The sequence below is a fragment of the Felis catus genome, chromosome A3, assembly GCF_018350175.1.
Source record: "Felis catus isolate Fca126 chromosome A3, F.catus_Fca126_mat1.0, whole genome shotgun sequence".
Lineage (NCBI taxonomy): Eukaryota > Metazoa > Chordata > Mammalia > Carnivora > Felidae > Felis > Felis catus.
The window spans coordinates 5,789,830-5,804,120 of NC_058370.1; the positions used below are offsets into that span (position 1 = coordinate 5,789,830).

Here is a 14,291-nt window from a genome sequence, read left to right on the forward strand (position 1 = left end):
AGCGTCTGTCCTGAAACATTCGGCGTCTGCAGGAGTCGGCATGTTCATCGCCTCACTGTTTGCAAAAGCAAGAACGTTGCCAACACTCAAATATTCTCCGGTTCTTGGACTCGACCAGCATTTTGCAGACACACAACGGAAACCCGGGAGGCCGATTGTGGGAACGGGTACCAGCCAGGTACGCTTCGGGGGGAAAGCCGCGTGTGTCCCATAATCCCACTTCAGTGGATTATACTTTGGCCTTCTGTATTACACATTTCTGAAATGTTTAAACAGTTTATTTTATTTCTTTTTTTCACAGAGAGAGAGAGAGTGAGCTGGGGGGTGGGGGAACAGAGGGAAGGAGAGGAAGAGAATCCCAAGCAGGCTCCCCACTCAGCACAGAGCGCGACGCGGGGCTCAGTCTCGCGACCCCGGGATTCACGACCTGAGCCGAAATCAAGAGTCGGACGCTCAACAGACTGAACCTCCCAGCCGCCCCTGTTTGGGTTTTTTGTTTTGTTTTGTTTTAAGGTAGGGGTTATTTTGTGGTGAGGGCAAATGGGAAAGTGTTGTGAGCCTCACATCATGCAAGTCAGTGAGGACCTGGGTATTGAAACTACCTTGAAAACTCTCTCTCTTTATTAGGGCGGGAAGCCTTTCCCGCAAGCCGACGGTACGCAGGCCCCTGAGTCCCACCTGCCAGGATGGGGCATAAGCCAGACCAGAGTCTGAGTTTGTGCTCATATTGACCTACATTCTCATCACAACTCAAAGATGATGGTATTAATATTCACAGTGAAAGCAGTAGTAATAACAACGACAGTTAACGTTTACCGAGTGCTCACCCTGTGCCGGGACCTGTTCTCAACCCTTTAGATGCATCATCTCATTTAATGCTTCGACAGCCTATGAGGTAGGTAGGTAGCCACGCCCATCTTACAGATAGAGAAACTGAGGCCCAGAGAGATTGATAATTTGCCCGAGGTCACACAGCTAATAAGCGGCAGAAGTTGGTGAGGACGCAGGCATTCCAGCCACAGAGCCTTTGCGAGGAGCCCCCAGACCTGGAGTGAACCGTGTCTGCATCTGGGAGGCTGGGCTACTCTGAGGGAGGTTTTCTTGTTTCTGCTCCCATCTGCCGCATCTTGAATGCATCTTTTATTTATTCATTTGTTTTCATGTTTATTTATTTATTTTTGAGAAAGAGAAAGAGAGGACAGGGGAGGGGCAGAGAGAGAAGGAAAGGCGGAATCCCAAGCAGGTTCCGCACCGTCAGCGCAGAGCCCGACGCGGGGCTCGAACCCACGAACCGTGAGATCACGACCTGAGCCGAACTTAAGAGTCGGATGCCCAAGCGACTGGGCAACCCAGGCGCCCCTTGAATGAATCTGTTAAACGAGATGCCACATCCACCCCTTATCCGACGCAGCAGCAACGGAAGCCGTTGGTCACCGGAAGGCTCGTGGTTGTGGGGCCATCACCTGCGAGGTTGTCCACCCAGATGTGGTGACTGCTCTCCTCGGCCTGCCGCCCTGCTGCTCTCTTTCCAGAATCCACCTTGTCTGGACCACATGCTAATGAGCTAACTGAGAAGGTCTGACTTACTGGCAGCGTTTCTTGATGAAACCCACTTGCTCCATAGAAGAGCTGGCACGGGCAGAGAGACCTGAGTGACAGGACCGTGTGTGGATGCCAAGCGGCGTTGGGACCATTTAGTTCAAGGGGTTGTCCGGGTGCCAGCACCACCTCCACACGCGCAACTAGTGACCGCGCCAAAGCGTGTGGGTATGGTTTTCGAGGTCGTCGGGAGACGCGGCGTGGGAGGCAGGGACGAGGGGCCGACCCCCCTCGGGCCACAGGGGACGGCCGCACCCCACGTGGACGAAGCGCCAGCAGGCTCAGCACCGGCCCGCGAGCGAGGGGAGCCTGGCGATGCCCTTACGAGGGGACCACGGTCAGACCTCCAAGACCCACTTGTGCTGCTTCCATTCGGCAGCGAATCAAGAGTTGCCCAAAACAGCAGGAACGAAGATTTTAAGAACCCCCCCCCCCCCGCCAGCTCCCTGAAGGAAGTTGTCACATCTGTGTGTGACGCCTGGAGCTGCAGCAGCATCTTGTGACCGTGAGGGGACAGCCCCATCTGCGGTCAATGGGGGAGAGCAAAAAGAGCCCAGACCCTTGGAGAGTTCCCAGGGACGCTGGTCCCAGGTGGGACCGCCTACCAGCGGCCGTCACATTTTGCGAGAAAAAGCCACTCTCTCCTTGTTCGATCCACTTCTACTTATGTATTCTTTTAGTGTTTATTTTTGAGAGAGAGAGAGCAAGAGAGAGAGCGCGTGATTGGGGAAGAGGCAGAGAGAGAGGGAGACAGAGCATCCCAAGCAGGCTTCTCACTGTCATCACAGGGCCCGACACGGGGCTCAGTCTCACGAACAGTGAGATCGTGGGCTGAGCCGAAATCAAGAGTCAGATGCTCAACCGACTGAGCCACCCAGGCCCCCTGTGGATCCACCTTTAATCAACTGCCCCGGGCCCTCTTGTCAGACGTACTCTCGCCTACGGAACGGTCCCCATGTCGCAGACCCACTGCGAGAATTAAGTGAGGCGAGGAGGCTTGTGAAACTCCGAGCCAGTCCCCCGTCCTGTGGTGTCGGATACGTGTCAGCCCCACGTGGCTGGAACACGAAGCCCTTCCACATCGCCACCTCGATGACACGAGGGTAAGTCAGAGGCCCTCGCGGAGCATGGGCCACGTTCAAGGCTCTGGTTCGCACGCGAGGTTGGCACTCCGTCCCCGTCCCCATCCCCGTACGGGGGCATCGGAGGTGCTGGCTGATAATCTTCCTCTTACACACCAGGAAGCTGAGGCACAGAGAGGGTGAGGAACTTGCCCCAGGCCCCCAGCAAGAACGCACTGGAGCTGGGGCTCGAACCAGGCCTGCGTCCCGAGCTGCAGCGCGAGACCGCCCTGTCTGGCCCCGTCCCCGGTGGAGGCACTCCTGTAGGACCCGCGAGCCCTGCACAGGGACCTCGCCCTCGGCTCCTGGACGTCCCCAGCTCAGAGCTTCCACTCGTGTCTCGCCTCCTCCCTGTGTCTGCTTGGTCCCGAGGCGCTCCCCGGGGAGGCGAGCAGAGCCAAAAAACCCTGGCTCGCCTGCCTTGCTAATAGAACTAGAATGTTCTTGTCGAGATGGGTTTCTTTTGGGGATGGCCAAGCAAGCCACGTACTCAGCTGCTGGAGGCAGAGGACAAACACGATGTGTCATCGGGGACTCGGCCGCGGCAGCTGACACTTGTCCCTCGCTCTTCGGGGCCGGCTGTGCGAGGAGGAGACTGTTCTTACGCCAAATCCAGCATCGCCGAGGGAGTTTTCATAATTGCTGATCACTCTGGGCTTCCCTCCCACGTTCCTGTCACTTCCCTTCTTCTCCCGAGGGGACTCGCAGGGTCAGCTTGCGGACCTCAGTTGCTGGGACGTCGCAGCCCCTCACCCTGTGGGGAGGGGGCCCTGGCGGTCTTCTCTGATCCCTTGACATCTCCTGCTTCAGGGAATCCCACGGACTGGGCGGAATCAGTCTCAGAAACCGTTTCTGTTTGCTCTTGAACATGATCCCCGGCTCTCTGTGGGTTTCCTTGGCCGGCGTCAACCTGGACGGCCGGTTCGCTCTGGAGCGCTAGACCCCAACACTAGTAACATCGCCTCCGAGCTCCCCCGGGGCTGCAGCGAAGGGAGAGAAGCCGCCGGGAGGCGGCCGCTGGGTCCCATCAGCCACAGCGCCGAGGCCCGCGGGTGCGGGTGCGGGTGACAGCATCCTGCAGGACGCGGCTCGTGTGCCTTATGACTCAGTGCGGGAGATAATTGCACACAGATCTGTTTTCTTTTTCTTCCTATCTGGTTATCTGCAGCTCCAAGATACCCACCCTTCCCTGCATGATTTGCCATCAGGCAAATGTCTGTTTTGTTGTGTGCTTGTAAAACCCTGTCTTGATTTTCTCACCGTGTCCAGCCGCTGTGGCTTGTGGCGGGGAGGGGCACGTCTGCATTTTGGCCCCCTTGGACATCCCATCTTGGGGGTCTAGCTTCTTCTGTGCTAGTCACAGACGGATGACATCGTATTTTGGGTTGTGCCGACCTTTTGGCGACTCAAGAGTAGGCGGAATACAGGATTCCAGGTGGGCTGCTGGGGGCTGGGGGTCCCCGTCCTCACGTGGTGCCTTAGGCTGTGAAAGCCAGAGAGAGGAGGTGTGGTCTAAGGATTCTGCCTCCTGGGTCAACCGCATCAACCGTGTCTCTCTCTCTCTCTCGCCATCTCAAGCCCCCTCGTATAACTTTGCCTGCTACGAGATGGCATTGAATTTGACCCGAGTGTGACCAAGTCACAAATACATTCCCTTTGGAAATGTCCTCACTGTGCCTCTCCTTCTAGAGAGTCCACATTTTCAAGCAAACTAGAAGTCATTCCCTTTCAGCTCCTGTCTTTCTCCCGTCCTTTGGGCTGTTGGTTCGTTTTTTTCTTCCTACCGCCAGTTGGCATTAGATCCCATCTGATCGTGCCTCTGACTTTCGGTTTGCTGCGGTTTCCTCCCACCGCGATGGCAGCATCGGGACAGATGCAGACCTGATGGGTGCTCCGCCCTCTGTGTCGAGAACTGTACCCTGGGCCGTGCAGGAACTCAACTGGTACTTGGGGATCAATTGCATGGAGCCACTCACTAAATACGAATCAGTGACAGTCCCATGGTGCATGTGGGGCACCGAGGTCAACTGTGACGAGTTGGGGATGGCTGGGTGAGGCGCTGTGCTGTATACATGTTGCACGCCCGTGACCGTGTTGAACGGGGGGGAGCGGGCAGCGGGGCAGTCAGCGAGCGGGGCTCTGCGGTCCCTCCGTCTGGGTTCAATTCTGGCCCCAGTTCTTGGTACATCCCTGCCCTTGGGCAGGTTGCTCAGGCCCCTCTGGGTCAATTTCCTCATCTGTAAATCCCCTCCGTCTGGGGATGATGTTAGTACCTATCGACTCACCGGGACGTTGTCCAGATTAAATAAGGTAATGCGTGCAGCGCACTTAAAAGGCGCTCCGTGCAGGGTGTGGGCTCAGCAAAGACAGCCGTTACTAATCCTTACAGCAGCCCTACTAAGCGGGCACCACTACGGTCCCGCTTAGCAGACTGGGAAACTAAGCAAGCTCATAAGCAGACAGAGCGAAACAACACCCACCCTGTGCTCAGCGAGTCTGCATTTAATACGGGACAAACGCACAAAAAACTCGGCTCTGCATTGCATTGTGCTTAAAAAAAAAGAAAAGAAAAGAAAAAGCCAGATGCAGGCAAGGTGCTTCAGATCCCATTCCTTATGGAAGGACAGGTTCCAAAGCCCACGCTCGGGTCACAGCGCTATATTCCATGGCTTCTGGGACGCCTTGGCATGACTTCCGTGTCATTCGAAGAAAATCCCCGGTTACGCAAGCACATGGGCCGGGGTGCGGCCTCAGGAACAAGCAGCGTTAAGCATGTGACACAAACGGGCAGCTTGAGGACGGCTCTGCGAGTGGAGGAGGCTCGTCACAACCCAGCGGCATCTGCAGGGACGGTTTAGGCTAAGCGTGCTGTTGCAGTTGGTTCACGGGTTGGCTTGGTGATGGGGCTGCCTCGTGGTCTCCAGCCGACGTCTGTTTGCTGATGGTGTCCCGTTTCTGCTTTAAGGGCGCTGAACCTGGGCGCCGAGAAGACACCTAGCGGAGTCCCCATGTGCTGCTTATGCCTCGAGCTCAGCCGAAATGCTCCTTGCGAGACCAAAGAGCAGCTCCACGCCCTGAGTAGCAAGCTGAGACCTGTCTCACAGTGAGGGCCTGTGAGGGGTAGTCATTACCGGCCTGGCCTTTGAATCTTGCCGATGGTGGCATTTATATTCTTAAAACGTGGCTGAGCAGACAGCCATTTCCCTGGGGAGTTAAGTCATCAGCTAACAGTGTCTGCAAATGGCCCCACGGAGACTGCCAGGGAGCAGGTTGAAGGCCACCGATGGCTCCGGGCGTCACTGGGCCACACACGGGAACGGGAAGAAAAGGTCAGCCATAGTAGTCACGTGCCACGCGTGGTGCACGACTTGTGTATAAGACGACTCATGAACAGGAAGTATTATCCCCATTTTACAGAAAAGCAAACTGAGTCTCAGAGAGGTGAAGTACTCTGCCTAGGTCACACAGCTGGGACGCTGGATGTCTGAAGTCTGGGATATCTGATTCCAGATTCCATACGCTCACCCTCAGTTGACTCACGATTCTCCTTTTTCGGTAAACAGGGAAGGAGACAGCCTCAGGAGAAGATGGAGGAGACTGTGAGGGAACAGGAGAATCGGAGGAAGAAAGGGGCGCCGGTGTTGGGGAGTGAGGTCGGGTGGCCTTGATGATTTGCACAGGCCTCCCAGAGGAGCCCCAGCCTGTCCGGCAGGAGCGGCAGCTTGCAGCCAGCCACAGAGCTCTAGGAAGAAATCGAGGGGGTGTGGCCACAGAAGCCACTTCAAAAGCAGAACGCCTCTGGTGTCAGCAGGACACTTAGGTCGCAAGTGACAGAAAAGCTAATCAAGCCAGCTTAACAGAAAAACAGAAAAATAAACATGGGCTCCCTCAACTTAAAAGTGCAGAGTAGATGACTTCAGGAGCGGCTGCATCCAGGTGCTCCAACAAAGCTTCTCTCTGTGTCGCCTGCTTTTGCAGGCAGGCGTTCTCCAAGGAGGATGGAAGTCAGCAGCCCCAGGCTTGTGTCCAATGCTTTTGCAGGGGGGAGGAAGTGGCTCCCTCACAGGAGTTCCAGCAGAAAGTCTGGGACGGAGCGGCACTGAGTAGGACTAACGTTGCCTGGGTCACGTTCCCATTCCTGAACCAAGCACTTTGGCCACAAGGGGATGAGATGCTCTGATCGGCTCATCCGTACGCAGAACCAGAGCCAGCCCCGCCAGAGCTGCCTGGACCCAGGAGGGCGCGTCTCCGAGAGAAATTTCCAGAGAAAAGTGTTAAGCATACTGAGGAGCGAAGACGGAAACCTCAGATGTCCTCTACCAAGCTTTCTTTTTATTTTTATTTTTATTTTCAATTATTTTTTAATTTTTCAAAATGTTTTTATTTATTTTTGAGAGAGAGAGACAGAGAGAGTGTGAGCAGGGGAGGGGCAGAGAGAGAAGGAGACACAGAATCGGAAGCAGGTTCCAGCCTCCGAGCTATCAGCACAGAGCCCAACGCGGGGCTCGAACCCACGAGCCGGGAGATCACGACCTGAGCCACAATTGGACACTTAACCGACCGAACCACCCAGGCGCCCCTTGATTTTATTTGTAAGTAATCTCTATACCCAACATGGGGCTCGAAGTCACAACCCCGAGATCCAAGTCGCACGCTCCACTGACTGAGCCAGCCAGGCTCCCCAAGCTTTTTCTTAGTATAGTGACAGCACTCGTTTATCACCACCCTGCGACGCTTGTCACTGTTATCACCTCCCTGGCTACAGTAACTACCCAGACCCCCGACTGCTTGCGTGCTTGAGTCTCTTATAAACCACACGGCAGGATGCCCTTCCACGGGGCGGCTCCCGTGTTGTCCACCCCACCCCCCTGCACGTACCTTCGACAATATTTTCTCTTCTGTTTCTATTTTGTTCTTTTCTCTCTTTTTTAAATTTTACCTTTAAAGAGAGAGCGAGAGAGAGTGCAGGGCAGGGGGGAGGGACAGAGGCAGAAAGAGAGAGAGAGAGAATATCCCAAGCAGGCTCCACGAGCCACGCAGAGCCTGACCTGAGGCTCGATCCCACGACCCCAGGATCATGACCTGAGCTGAAATCAAGAGTCAGACGCTCAACCGAGTGAGCCACCCAGGCGCCCCCTCCTCTGTTTATAAACTAATACGTGACCGTGTTGGAAAATACAAAGAATCTCACGCTCAGAGGAAGCCATTCATAGTCCATTCCAGAGTTTTTTTCCATGTACTATAGGTACTTTTTCTATAATTATAAGGTCATTTGATGTGTTGTGTGCGCTGCTCCTTCCCGTTAGTAGCTTAGCCATTTCTCTGCCTCCTTGAAAGCCCTTTGTAAAGACCATGGTGGCCGAGGCTTTGAGCCTTGCGCCCCACGCCGCGGCCAGCAGGTCTGGGGACAGGGATTAGCGGCCGCACCAGCACCGCGTCGGGCGAGCTGCGGAAAAGCGGTTCCCGGATAGGAGGAGAGCTTCTGCTTCGAGCAGGTGGGAGGGTAGCTGTTCGACTGCGTCCGGAAGCCGGGCACTGGATTCAGACGGGGCGGGTCCTGACCTGTGGGATGACCCCTGTGGGGTCAGCGGGGAGCCTCCTGGGCGTCTGAGCTCCTGCTTCGGGGCGGTGAAAACCTCGGGATTGTCTTGATCGAAGGTGCGGTCTCAGTGCAGCCACACAAAGCGAGCAGAGTCACAAGATTCATTATTTACAGGTGCCAGGACCGGGGGGTGGGGGGGGGGTGGGGAGCGCAGTCACGAGCAAGCAGGGTCGCGAGCACTTAGTACTTCTAAGGTGGTTGGGGCGGAGCCTGACTCCAAGAGGTTGTATTAAAAGGGGACTCGGGAAAAGCAAAGCAGAGACTGATGGCGGAATCCTAAACTCAGACGCATCTAAATGTCCAGACTCGGCGTGAGCAGGGTTGTCGTTCTATAAATGACCAGGGCGGCGTCTCAGAAAAATAAAAGTTGTTTTCCTCATCACGATCGGGCTCCTTCCCTGGTGCCTACCTCCAGCCTTCCTCCCGGCTAGAAGATGCACCGTCAACTTTTCTGGCCGCCTTGACTCCCGTAGTCCCGTGAGGCTGTGTCCTTGTGCTGTCCCCCATCACATGTCCTCTTGTGTTTCCTGGCCGGGGCAATTTTATCTCGCTCTCCCGTCTGACTGCAACATCACGTGTGGCTTTGGCCTGCCTTGTCTTAGGCTTGTCTGGACACATGTCCACCTACCCCTGGAGGCGGGACCTTATTTCAGTGGCTGCTTGATGAGCGTCTACCTGGGGGGGGGGGGTGAGGGGGCACTGAGCTCCATGCTGAAGATACTGTGAAGAAAAAACAGACCTGGTCCTGCCCTTGGGAAGTTTACAGTCTAGACTGGTGGACAGACGTCATCAGTCACACCAAATAACGTGAAAAGTGTTCTAGACCTTGAGGGCATGTTTAATGGGGGAGGGGGGGGGCCGGCGGCAGGGGGAGTGTTTGAATCAGGGAACATTTCATGGAGGAGGTGATACCTGAGCTGAGTTCTGAGGGGGTGTTATCTGGTCCAAGAGACAGAGAAGAGAGACCGAGGCAAAAGGAGTATGTGCAAATGCCCTGGGGGAAGCATGGTGACCTCAGAAGGGGGGTGGGGCTGGAGAGCTGGGGTGGGGGATGGGGGATGGGGGAAGGTGGACAGTAGGGGAAGGGGGCCAGAGAGGACCATGGGCAAAGGCGTGCCGCGCCTTGGGGGCCCGGTGAGAATTTTGATCCCCGTTCTAAGAGCAATAGTGAGGTAGGGATTGGAATGATCAGAATGACAGAGTATCAGTGGAGTATCAGCAGAGGAGGAGGGTGGGCCGTTCCATTATCGCCACTGTCTTCTGGGGCAAACCTGTCTCTTTCGCCACTGACCCAAGTAGCACATGTACCAGGTTTTTGATCCAGGCATCTGAGCGACTTTTCAATGTCAAGAGTGTATCCACTCATTCGCCCGCTCATTCATTCATTCATTCATTCAAAATACCGGCTGAAGGGTGCCTGCAGGGCTCAGTTGGCTAAGGGTCCGGCTCAGGCCATGATCTCGTGGTTCATGGGTTCGAGCCCCACGTTGGGCTCCGCGCTGACAGTGTGGAGCCTGCTTGGGATTCTCTCTCTGCCCCTCTCCACCCTGTTCGTGCTCTCTCTTCCTCAAAATAAATAAATGAACATTAAAAAAAAAAAAATACCGGTCGAGGTCCCTTCATGCGTCCAGCACTGGTGAAGTCCCAGCAGGCGTCTCAGGATATAGGAGAGGCTCGAAAAACATTCGTTGGACAACAGAGTGAATCTCTCAAGAGCTTGCCAGCAGTGACGTTCTTGCATGTTGGCGGCTTCGTGTTATGATGGCTTCAACCCATCACGCGTTGAAATTCCAGCTTTTACATTTTGTAAAAACAGTAACTTGTATAAAAAGATGTACAGGTTAATTACAAAGGTGTAAATCCCACCATCTGTGATTTCTGTGATTTGAGATAAATTATTTCAAAGCTCTGGGCTTCAGCTTCTTGACTATATGAAGGGGAATAACAGAGGTGCCGGGGGTGGGGTGGGGTGGGTGGGGCTCAGTCAGTTGAGCGTCCGACTCTTGGTTTCAGCTCAGGTCATGATCTCACGGTTCATGAGTTTGAGCCCCGCGTTGGGCTCCACGCTGACGGTGTGGAGCCTGCCTGGGATTCTCTCTCTCAGCCCCTCTCCCCCCCTCAAAATAAATAAACGTGAAGAAGAAAGTGGCTGTAACTAACCGCAGCACATGCAGAAATGAACTAAAGTGAGGCTAACGTCTCACACAGTGCCTGATAGCAGAAAGCCCTCAGTGACACTCGCTCAGGTTATGCTCGCGAGCGAGTCGGCTGTGCACCCTCTCGGGCACTCGGATCCGGAATGGCCGAGAGAGGTGTGTCCGAGGGAGAGGGGGAGGAAAGGAAGACTTGACCACCTTGGTCTTCTGTACCCCCGTGGGCTCTTTCCTCTCCCACCTTCCAAGGCAGGGGGGCCCTCGGTGCCAGCTCCGAGCACAGAAGCCAGCAGATCTCTCTGGGTGGCCAGCGGGGACTGACCTGGGGCACAGCGGGTCCCATCTCTTGCTCGCCCGAGCCGACCTGCGAATAGCGAGACCTCTCCTAGCCCCGCTCCCCATCACCTACGTCAAAGTCACCTTCGGTGCACTGAGGTTCCTTTTGCAAAGTACAGGAGGGCCCTTTCCAGGTCAGTGCGGTGGAATTTGAGCCCTGCAGCGGGGCTCTCCCCTTTCCAGAGTCAGCCCCCTCCCTGGTTTGTTTCCATCCGTCTCTCAGGAGCTCAGTCTCTGCCCTCCTCTGAGGGGCGCGATTGTGGCCATCTTCATTTCAGTGTATCTTTCTTATTATACTGTTATTTTTAGGTTACACCAGCCAGTGCACCCTCACTTCAAAAACACCGAAACACGAATCTCAAAGTAAAGCCCTTTCCCTAGAAATGAGCAGTTTGCGAAAAATTCTTTAGGAAGTTTTCTATATGTTGACAGTATTTTTTCAACAAACACGGGTAACGCTACGCATATTGTTTCAGTCTTTTTTTTTTTTTTTTGCCTTTAAGCACATCTTAGACGTCGTTCCAGATCGAGTCCTTCCTGTTTTAACAGCAGCAAAGAATCTGCCGTGGGGATGATCTATAGTATATTATTCCCTCCCCTACAGGTAGATATTGAGTGGTTTTCTAATTCTTTGCTATGACAAACAGTGCAGCCGTGAACAGCCTTATGCCCATATCGGAAAGCCCTGGAAGAATCATGAAGTTGAAAGCTGGAACTCGAATCTGAAAAGCAGAATCAGTGGGCCAACCAATAGTCATAACGGGAATCAAGCCCTTACTAGGTCGCAGGCATGGTTTAATGCTTTCTGTTTATTAATTAATTTAATCCTTACAGCGACCTCTGCAATGGTCACTCTCAGCCCCATTTCCAGGTATGGAAACTGAGGCACAGACAGGCGAGGAAATCGAGATCACAGCTGCTAAAAAGTGTGTTTTAAATTTTGGCCCATATTCCGTTATTGACCCCCAGAAAGACCATATCCAACTATTCTGCCAACTGACCCTTTTGCCCTACTCTCTAACAAAAGCGGGTCATTGATAACTGTAGCCCACATTTATGGAGGGCTTCAGACGCGCTGTATGCAGGGCACCTGGGTGGCTCAGACTCTTGATTTTGGCTTGGGTCACGATCTCGAGGTTGGTGAGTGGGCTCTGTGCTGAGACACCCAGGCGCCCCCAGAGGGCACTTTCGCCTCCAGGTAACAACCAGGGGAACCCCCAGGAGGTTTTCCATGGGGGGGGGCAGTCACCTCTGTGCCCCTCCCCGTGCTCTGCCCCCCCCCCCCCCAACAGCACTCTGTCAACTCATCTACTTTGCTTTGTGGCCCTGCCACCATCCATCCACCTCCAGGTAAGGCCTGTCTGTCACTCACACCTTAGTGTCAATTGCTTTACTCAGCTAATTAGCTCAGCACCGGGCCTGCCGGAGGTCCAGACTTCCCCTAAGGCCTTAGCAGGAAGGAGACAGACTTACTTCTGAGGGAAGATAGCCCAAGGCTGAGTGGGGGTGACCCAGCAAGGACCAGGAGACAAAGCCGCCTTCAGGGAGCCCGGGAGTGAGCCGGGAATAGGGGGGAGAGGGGTGGCTCCCTGGCCACTTAGAAGGAGTTGGGGCGGACCAGAGGAAGGTGCCAGACCCCCGGCCACTGCTTGCGGGATGTGGGGGATATTAACATGCCCCCCCCCAGTGGTCTGCGAAGCCCTCAGGTGACAAGGTCACTGCCTTCACCGCATCAGGGCGGCCTGTGTGGAGGCTGCCCCCGCTGGAATGTGGCCCCGGCCCAGGGGGCCGGTTCTGTACGTCCAGCCACAGGTCCAGCTTCCCTGTGGCTTCTTCGAGTCTCTCCTCGGGCTCTGTCTTCACCCGCTCCCCACCTGCCCCCTTGGCACTCTCCTGGAGTGAAGACAGCAAGCTTCGGGGCTGGAGGTGTCCCGAGAAGTGGCCGGGGATCCCCCGTCTGCACACCGAGCTCCAGACTGCTCAGCACGGCGGACCTGGGGCTGGCGGCTCTTCGCGGCTCGGGTCCCCGCTCGTGTCCCCACACATCCCACCCTGCAGCACCCACGGGCCCGTGCTTTCTGCTCTGCGCCCCGGAATGCTTTTACCCCGGGAAGGTAGGGCCGCCCCTTCCCACGGCAACCCTTCTCTGCCTCCCCACTCACCCCGCAGCCGTGGGAACGAGTAGGGATTTGCAAGAGATGCCCTTGTGCCCTGATTCCGTGAGACGCTAACTTTAGGGGAAGCGGTTAGGGTTGTTCTGGAACCTTCTGCACTGTGTTTGCAATTCTGTCAGTCTGCAATGACTTCCAAAACAAAAAGTTAACAACAAAGGGACCCGTTCCTCCCGACAGTCCTATTGGGCCCCACGTGTCCTGCGTGATGGGACCTTCCTCTTTATCCTGTGGGTCAAGGTCTGACCTTTGTCCACCCGCCAGCCCCGTGCGCCCCCATGAATACAACGCCTGGCCTGACGGGAAAGCCACTCAACAGACACACGTGTTGCCTCCCTGAACCTTCCCTCCGCACCCCCCCACCCCCGCCGCAGGGTCCCCCCCCCCCCCCCGCCGCCGCCCTGCTTTCGGCTTCTCAGGACTTGAACACAGTCAGTTTGGCCCTTAACCTGCTGCTTGAAACCACTTGGCTAAATGTCTCTGCAGTAGGTCGGGTCCCCCCGAAGTCGCCGAAGATGTGTGCCCAGAGGCAGCCAGACAGGGGATGGAAGAAGCCGAACCCGGGGGTGGTTTCAGACGCGAAGCTGGGCTGGGCCCGATCCCACTGGAGGTTCTGGACTGTGGAGGACGCTCAAAGCCTGGCCGGCCTCGAGGCGGGGGCTGGGCTGACCAGCAAAGGCCACGCGCTCTGAAGAGAAGGGCAGGTGCGGGGCCCCGGGGTGCTGGGGAGGGGAGAGCAAGGCCGATGCCGGGGGACGGACAGGAAGGGAAGGTGAACAGGGACGCGCTGGCACCCGCAGGCGGGAGCCCGAGGCCCCGAGGAGGGACTGGAGCCCGTCCCCTCTCGTCCTCTGGCTGCCCGGTTCTCGCTCCCTCTGGCGGCGGTGACAAGGGTGCCCCGCAGCGGCGAGGGCATCGCGACAAAGCCCGACACCTGCCCGGCCCGGGAGTCGGAGAAGCTGAGGGAGCAAGAGGGGAGGAGGAGGGCCAGTGACGGGCCTGGCATCGCGGAGGTGAGCCAGCCAGCGGGCGAGTGTCGGTCTCTCCGACCGCCCCCCGTGATGGGCTGACTGTGTCCCCGCCAAAGAGACGTTGAAGTCCTGTCCCCTCGGATGCCGGCTCGGTGATCTGAACAGGACAGGGACGTCTGGACGCAGACGTGTAGGACAGCATGAAGGTGGCTCCAAGCCAGAGGGCGCCTGGGGCCACCGGAAGCCGGAAGGGGGAAGAAGGATCCTCCCCTGAAGGCTTTGCAGGGGGCACAGCCCTGCCGACCCCTTGATTTTAGACTTTGAGCCCCAGCGCCGTG

General features: G+C 56.1%; 1 long non-coding RNA gene across 1 annotated transcript; it reads left to right on the plus strand.

The window, feature by feature from the left end:
* The first annotated feature begins 387 nt into the window (after positions 1–387).
* Positions 388–7,089, plus strand: LOC109497909. Its single transcript, XR_002154347.2, has 2 exons — positions 388–2,702; positions 2,841–7,089. It is a non-coding gene; the product is annotated as an uncharacterized LOC109497909 (long non-coding RNA).
* Positions 7,090–14,291: the final 7,202 nt, after the last annotated feature.